The sequence below is a fragment of the Heterocephalus glaber genome, unplaced genomic scaffold, assembly GCF_053883595.1.
Source record: "Heterocephalus glaber isolate CG9 unplaced genomic scaffold, H.glaber_assembly_v1.0 deba00001719, whole genome shotgun sequence".
NCBI lineage: Eukaryota > Metazoa > Chordata > Mammalia > Rodentia > Bathyergidae > Heterocephalus > Heterocephalus glaber.
The window spans coordinates 7,285,949-7,294,175 of record NW_028258432.1 but is presented as its reverse complement, the minus strand read 5'-3'; positions in this window follow the sequence as shown (position 1 = coordinate 7,294,175).

Here is an 8,227-nt window from a genome sequence, read left to right as displayed (position 1 = left end):
GTAACGTCCCCTTCCCCTGTTCCCTACAGAAGGGCACCTCAGTGCAGGTACTTCCTGTGCTTTCTTCTGATCCCAAAGAGGTGCTACTACCATGCAGTTCCAAGGACCTCACTGACCCTGTCAGGCTCCTGCCTAGCCTGGGTACCTTCTCCCTAGGAGCGTGGCTTCTCCTCTCCAGGTGAGCAGCTGCCCCAGATGGCCACCTACCTCTTTGACTCCACCTTTGAGGTGGATGACATCAGTCCACAAGGCATCTGTTTGGGTGTCTGCAGAGAGGCCATGGGTATCCAGTCACCAGAAGGATTCAAGAGTCCCTGGGGGTTGGCTGAGCCCTGACTCTTGGGGGAGGAACCCCCACAATTTCCTTCATATCACACCTGCCAACCCACTGGCCTACAGCTGCTTCTGTGGTCTCAGCATCAGCTGTGACAGGATGTCCCCAAGGGTATGGGTGTCTACTTCTGGGGAGCTGCTGGGACAAGGACCCTCACAGGGAGGCAGAGCAGTGAGTGTCAGAAGCCTGGTGAATCCTTTTGCCAAATGGCTGCTGAGTTCCCTTTGTGGAACAAGGTGAGCCTTGAAGGGACACACTGAGTCACTTGCAAAAGTGACAGTCGTTACCTTTGCTGTATCTTGTAACCCTAAAATATGGCTGCAAATAAATCCGACTGGGACGAGTTGAGAACCGAAGTGGACGTGTCATTGTATCGTAGTTCCTTCCTTCTTTCTTCCTTCTTCCTCCTCTGCTTCATTTTTCCCTTCCACCTTCTTTCTTCCTTTCTTTCTTTCTTCCTTCCTTCCTTCCTTTTCTAATGGGAATTGAACCCAGAGCCTTTGCAGTGAGCTACATCCCCAGCCTTTAAAATTTTTTTTTTTTAATTTTGAAACAAGTTGTTGCTAAGTTTCCTGGGCTGGGCTTGAACTTTAAATCCTTCTGTCTCAGCTTCCCAGAGTGTTGGGATTACAGACCTGCATTATATTTCTTTTCTTGTACATTAACCAAGCAGTAGAATTTGCATGTGTGTGAAGAGTGTATTCTAAGTTTTCACCAACATGAACAGAGTGCTGCACACACTCATGCATGACCTCATTTGGCCTCCCAGACGCCCTGGGCTGAGGGGAGAGGCATAGGATTTTCCCTGCTTTAAAGATGAGAATGTGGAGAGTGGAAAGAATGGGCACAAAGTCATGTAGTTGATTACTAATTAAGCCAGGATTCCAGCCCAGGTCTTTTGTTACTTAGGCTGACCGCTTGTTGCTCAAGGGCCACCCTAAATTTATACTGGGTTCTTCTAGTGTTGTAGGTGTGATGTGTGATGATTTAGATCTAGAGTGACCCTCTAAATTCTCGTGCTCTCAGAGGTGGGGCATTTGGAAAGTGATTGGATCACAGGGGTTCTGTGCTCATCAATAGATTCATCCACTAATGAGATCAGCAGCTGAGTGTGCCACTGGCAGGTGGGGCCTGGTTGGAGGAGGAAGGTTGTGGAGGGGGGATGACCTAGAAGGTTCTCTTTCCCTCCCTGGCTCCTTCCTTCTCTCTCTGCTTCCTAACCACTGTAATGTGAGCAGCTCTCCTCCATCAGACCCTTCCACCATGTCCTTTCTGCCTTGGAATCAGGTTGACTTGGACCGGGGACTGAAAACACGAGCCCAAATAACCCCTCCTCCTTTAAGTTGTGGGTGTCAAGTATTGTGTCCAGCAGTAGAAAGGAGACTGAGACAGCATGATACCAAGGAAACTGGGCCCGCTGGTCACTTCTAACCCTCCATGTAAGCTTGGGGAAGGTGCTCAGCCCCTCTGGGTTCGGACCCGTTTTAGGAAGTATTGAAGTCTGTGGCCTCAAAGCTCCTATTTAGGGTTAACAGTGTGTGATTCTGCACACCCAGGATAGAATGATTTCTACAGGCTGAGTTTGAACAGCAGCTCAGATCATTTACCACAGAAAGAGCATCATGGTTGTAGGCTCTGTCCCAGCAATGAGTCATATTTAATCTTCTTATAATAACCAAGCAGTCATTTCTACCCTTCTCTGTGGACTGTCCATCATGCTGTCAAGGCTGCTGAAAGACCATGGGGACTTAGACACTCTGAGAGGATGGGTAGGAGGGCAGTGCTTCCCCAGGGATTATCTGTCAACAAAAGCCACTGTGATTCATTTACCGATAACAGCCAAAGGCCCTCTCTCTACCCAAGGCTCTCTGCTTTTGCAATTCTGTTGCATTCAACAGATCTTACAGATCCCCAGCAGAGAGGAAATACAAGGCCCCCACTGGACACATAGCAGAGAGGCCATACTGAGCAGGCAGATGGGATTCCTCATCTCCTGAGGGCCTGAGATCTGGCACCAGGTAGGGCCTGAGCTGGTGGGCACCAGCCCTTCTCTACCCCCACCTAGAAATACATGGCATTTGCCTTCTAGCCGGAGAAAGCAAATGTATTTCAGCATTTCCTTTTATTGCTTCAGGGAACACATATTCTGGAAAAATGATATTCTAGGGTGGGCATAGGCAAGTGAATGTATATAATTCCTAAAGTGGCTCACCTGGGGCTATCTGTCCTCAATCAGCTCCTGCCACCTGAGCGGAAAGGCTTGGCCTTCTGAGTTCAATGAATTCTACTGCCTGTTAGGTTATCCACAGATCGCTGGGCTATCAGGGGAGGGCTAGAGTTTAAAGCATCTTTTATTGGCTGCCAGCCACAGTTTCACATACTATTGGAATTCAATATTAGCAATGACTTCCTGGAGACAGGAAGTGTCTGAAATTGTCCTGTCTAGAAAAATGAGAGTCGATGGATTTCTTAATAAGTATGTAGAGTGAGGAATTCTGTGAATCCATGCTGACTGCGGCTGCACGGTAATTAAATTGAATGTGTTTGTTGTTAGTTTTCCAAAGCCAAGTCAGACCAATCTATAAACCAAATGTTTTCTCGTGAGGAGAGCTACAAGAGCTAGTGGGAGCCAGCCTATGCTCAGAAGTGAACTTGGTGAATCTCACAAACCCATTCACCTTCTCCCAGGAGCTGTTTGATTCATAGTGATTATCTTAGAGGCGAAACTTGAGCTGCTTGCAGAATTTGAATTTGGGTTCTTCAATATTATTGGAGGACCAAGATGAAAGTGTGGTCAGGTATGGAGTGACTATTGTGTACAGGGTCTGGTATACAATGGTCAAGACAGACCCCACCCCTGTTTCCTTAGAATTAGCCTAGACAGCATACTAGAGTGTGGTCATTATCACCCTTGTCATTGTTTGGATTTGAAACATTCCCCAAAACTCTTGTGCTAAAGGCTTACTTGCCAGGTGATGGGCTTTTGGGGAAATGATTGGAACCCAAAGGCTCTAACTTCATCAGGTGGATTTATCCATTGATGAGATCATAATTTTCAGCCCTTATTGGTAGGTAAAGAAAACAGGAAGCTGTCCATCTCCATCTTCCCTCCAGGAGGCGGCCTAGTTGAGGAGAATGGATCATAGAGACATGACCTGGAGGACTATATCTGGTCCCTGGCTCCCTCCTCTCTGGCTGTCTTCCTGCTTACTCTGGTGGCCATGAGGTGAGCAGTTTTCCTCCACCACTCTATCTGCCATGATGTTTCTGTATCACTCTAGGCCTAAAAGCAATGGACCCGCTGACTGACCATGGACTGAAACCTCTGAAACTGTGAGCCAAATTAAACCTTTCTTCTTTTAAGTTTGTTATCCTTATTATTTGGTCACAGTGACAAAAAGCTGAGCAGCACATTAAGGATGCCCTAGGAGGCCCTGAAGACAAAGTTCTCCAAATGAAGAAAGTTAACATGTAAGAAGATAACTGAGGCTATCTGTAGGCAATTCAAGCAAATGTATTTGTGTTTGAGACAGCACCTGGAAAGGCCCAAACGTAGGAGAGTACAGAAAAGGAGGAAGCAGTAAGGAGGAAGGAGTATGTCAGGCTGGGTGGACAGTAAGGGAGGAGGTCATTGACACACAGAGGAGCGAGCATTGGAAATCTTGAAAGTGAAATGGAAGAATCTGGACTTTCTTCTAGAGCAGGGTTTCTTGGCTGGGCACAATTGACACCTGGGCCTGGATAATTCTTTGTTGTGGGACAGGGCAGGAATCTGTCTTCTATATTATAGGATCTTTGGCAGCATCTCTGGCTTATGCCCACAACATGCCAGTAGCACCTCCCACTCATGATATTCCAAAATGTCCCAAATGTGGGAAATGACCCTGGGGAATGAAATTTCCCCCTGTTGGGAACCATTATTCCAGGCAGTAGACAGCCACTGAAGACTTTTGAGCAGTGCCTGTGCCATGGTAGAAAAATCTGCCTTCTGAAATGCTATAACCATGTTCTCTGCCATTGCTCCCTGTCTTCCTCCCTTGTTTGGGTTGAGCTTTGTGTGAGCCTCAAAAGTCACAGGAGAGGGGCAACCTACTTTCCAGTCCCCCTTCTGTCTCTCTTAGACAGAAGCTTTCTTTCTCTCAATAAATTTTTCTACTTAAAAAAAAAAATCACAGGAGAAAAAGAAGTTGATGTGCCTCCATGGGAATCTTTTCAGAAACTGAAAGAACTTTACTAGCATACTTTTATAATACAATAAGCCCTATCCAGGTTCCCTATTTGCCTCAGTGGCCAGACAGCTAAGAATTAATATTCCTATGGAGTTGCTTCAGCCTCTTTTGAGTGGTATAATCAGAGCTGCCAACTAGGGCTGCCCAGTTATTTCACGTCTGTCCAGTTGAGGGTAGGATCACTGTGCCCTGGAAGCTGCCAATCTCTGTCTACCCCCCAAGGGGCAGCAGCCTCTCAGCTCCACCTGTGGGGCCATTGCCATGGATGCTTGAAGTGTTCAAGATAAACAGGAAATCCAGATTTATGTATAAAAGCTTCCAATATTTAAATACGGCAATAAATCCATGTGTGTGGAAGTCCTATACCAGGCTAAATCCAATGGGGCTAATTTCTGCTCAAGAGCAGAAAATATCTAATGTATGTTTTGGTTTGATTTTGTCATTGGACTGCTTAGTTTTTTCTTTTCTTTCTGCTCTCATTTCTTTTCTATTTTCTCTTTCTTTTTGCTCTTCCATTTTTTGAGAAGTAGGGAATTATGTTACATGTGTTCTTTTCATCCTGCCCAGACCCATCTTCCTCTCCCTTCCTCTGTGTCCTGGGACTATCAGGCTCTCTTGTTCTGTGACTTTCACTGGGAGACCCTGGTAGAGTTCAAGGTGTGAAAAAGGTGAGATTGGAATACAGGTTTCCCTAGATCCACCCCTTCAGGGCTTCTTACAGGTCTTGGCTAAAGTCAGGCAGTGCTGCCCACAGCTGCCTGCTCTCTCCAATCCCCAGAATCTGCCTCTTTGTTCTTGCCACCTCTAGGGAAGCTGAGCTGTGGAGCCTCAGCATTTTCACCAGAATCATAGTCTCCTTCCACTCTGCCTAAATCTTTGTGCATAGCCACCTTGTTAAACTTTCCTCTGTTCTCTAATTTGAGGGTCCACTTGCTTCCTGCCAGAGCCTGTGATTATACTCAAAGTAGAATATAAGAAGCCTTCAGGGTTGTTTATGTGAACAGAATGTACATAATATAGCAGTCTCAGAGCATGAGTCCTGGCAATATGGACGGGAAACCATCTCTAGAGCATAAACAGGGGACTCATCTCGACTTTCATGCAACAAATCAGGTTCAGTTCCTAGGACGTGATTTTGAACCCTCGATTTAAAAAAGTGTGTGGCATTTTCATGCAGAACAGCATTTATCTCACAAGAACAATGCAGAACATATGCCTTAGAAGTGGAGTGAGGGAGGGATTTAACAGAAGCCTTCCTTGCTGGCCGTGCCCATAATTTTTTTTTTTTTTTTGTACCGGGGATCAAACTCGGGACCTTGCGCTTGTGAGGCAGGCGGTGGAACTAAATCCCCTGCCACAACTGTTATTTTCTGTTGCTGTGGTTCACTTTTCCTTGGCTTCTCACTCACTGAAATGCAGTCTGAGGGACTCTGGGCAGTAGAGAGCAGTGTTTAAGAGGAAGTGATATTAAATTGGATCCATTCTTGTTGTAGTTCCACATCCTGTCATTTTACCTGTGTGGCTGTGGACAGGAGACTTATTCTGTGTAAGTGTCAACCTCTCAAGGTGGTGGCAAGGACTAAAGAAGCAAATGTCCAGAAGACACCATGGCTCCTGGCACAGGGGTTCCCCCGAAAATGGAGGAGATTATTAACCAATCAAACCCATGGGCCAGGAAGCTGTTAAAATCTGCACAGTCAGTCAGTTAATGGGGCCGCCTGCCCATTCACAGCACACAGTAAGCTTCATTCTGTGCAATGCAGAATGCAGAATCACCCTCCAGGTCATCGCAGAAAGACCGAGTTATGTTCAGTCTAGTCTTTCCCCACTATTTCCACGTTTGGAAAATTCCTACAGCATTTCTCAGCCCCAGCCTTTTGGCACTTCTCCCATTTTGCATTTCTGGAAGATTGCAGACAGTAGCTCTGAAGTAACATCTGCGCATCCCATTCATAGCCTGCATTCATGGTCCCCTCCATCTGCTGACCCAAACTCATTCAAGACATCATGCTGATTCCTTTGCTCTTTCACAGCTTTGGGTCTGCAGTTCTCATTTTATATGCCAGTTCCTGTGAAAAGCTCATTCTCCCAAAGTACTCTTAACTTGCCAGGATGACAGATTTCACCTTAAAATCAGTGTGTTACTTGCTGGGACCAGAAGACCAAACCTACCAAGCTGGAAGAAAGGAGGATCTAGTAAAACCAACAGACAATAAAGGGAAAGGGAATTGAACCCTCTCTTGGAAGCCATTGCTACCTTTGTATGTAAAGTGAGACTTGATTCTTAAATATTGGACTATGGACCCCCCCCCCCATAACTATCCATTAGCCTCTCATTCGTGGGTAACTTGGTACAAATAGTCACAAACCAGAATGATAAGCAGTCACTCTCCTGCAAAGTGACCCTCAGGTGCCTTATCTATAAGTGTGAAATACAATCACCAATATCTTAGCTGGCACTTGTTGAGTACAGTGGCCCAGGGATGGGTTCAGGAACTCCTGGGGCTCCAAAATCTACAGATGCTCAAATCCCTTGTAAATGGGGATGTATGGCAAAATGGCATAGTATTTTCAGAGAGCCTATATATATCCTCCTGTATACTTCAAATAATCCCTAGGTGGTTACCTAGCTTACCTACTAATTACCAAATACCTAAAACAATATAAAATGCTATGTAACTAGCTGTTATACTATATTGTTTAGGGAATAATGACAAGGTTAAAGGAGCCTGTACATGTTCAGTATAGATGCAATTTCTTCCAAATATTTTCCACGAATAGTTGGTTGGACCTGCAGATGTCAACCCATGGATATGAAGGGCTGACTGCACTGACCATGTGCGAGCACTTTATGAAGATCATCATTTAATTCTGCCAAACAAACTTGTGAAATAGAAACTCTTGTAACAACACTTTTCTGATGACAGTGTGGTAGAGCTGGAGTCCCATTGCCCAGTGGTACATGGTGAGGGCTACATAGGAAGAGAGGTCACCTCTCTGTACCAGCTCTCAGAGAGACACAGAGCAGGCCCCAGGAAGGTGGGCATCACCTGATCAGCACCCTGGTGTGTGAAGAGGCACAGGGAAGCCCAGATTTGAGTGTCCCAGGGCAGATATGGCAGGATCCCTGAACATCAGGGAAAAAGAGCATCCCCAGTCTGTGGGCTACAAAGACCCTGGGGTATAAATGAGCTCAACACTTCTGAGAAGCTTTGAGAAGGCCTGCTCCATTGCAGCTGTGGGACGGAGGGAATAGATGTGATCAGAGAAATTGGCAAGGGCTGAGGTGGCTTGAGGAGTGAGGCCTAGAGGAAGGAGGTTAGGTTACTCAAGTAACAAGTGTTGTCCTCAGAAACAATTACTATCCTTCTTGTGGTACTCTGCTCAGTTCCTGCAAGAATGAGTTACAAAAGAGGGAGCTGGACCCTTGAATCTTTCTGGCTTCCTGTCTCACAACGTGATCACTAAGCACACACTTTTGATCAGCCACTGTGGTGCCATCCTGCAGGAGGCCTTCACCAGAGGCTGAACTGATGGGGCTGCCTGATTTTGGACTTTCTGCTTCCAGGATTGTCAGCTACAGAAACCTCTTTTCTTTACAAAGTATCCAGCTAATTTTGATAAGCAGAAGAAAACAAAGTAAAACAGGAATATTATATGCTGG